This window comes from Belonocnema kinseyi, chromosome 3 (genome assembly GCF_010883055.1).
Source record: "Belonocnema kinseyi isolate 2016_QV_RU_SX_M_011 chromosome 3, B_treatae_v1, whole genome shotgun sequence".
Taxonomy (NCBI): Eukaryota; Metazoa; Arthropoda; class Insecta; order Hymenoptera; family Cynipidae; genus Belonocnema; species Belonocnema kinseyi.
Window position 1 is genome coordinate 125,757,348 of NC_046659.1, and position 398 is coordinate 125,757,745.

Consider the following 398-nt stretch of genomic DNA (forward strand, 5'->3'; position numbering starts at 1 on the left):
CTTTCAAAATTGGAAACAGTACAGTTGCAGAGAATGTTTGCCCTTAAAAAATAAGCCACCATTTATTAAAATCCAATCATTTTTGAAAAATCGGTTAGAAGCGATGGCCAGAAAAAATTCAACTGCAAAAAACATGGTTGAAATTAATGTTTATTTATGTGAATTTCAACATTTTTCATAAAAGATTATGTTTTTTTAATAACATCCGTTATAATATTTGGATTCTTAGAATCATGGAGAAACTATTTTTTTAAATATCTGACTTTTGGCACGAGAACTACCCTAGGAGTTTAATTAATTTAAATAAAAAATTTCCCTAGTGCTAATTTTAATTCTAAAACCTCAAGAAATTATATGAAGCTTAAAAAATAGATACTTGATCAACATAGAATTAATTA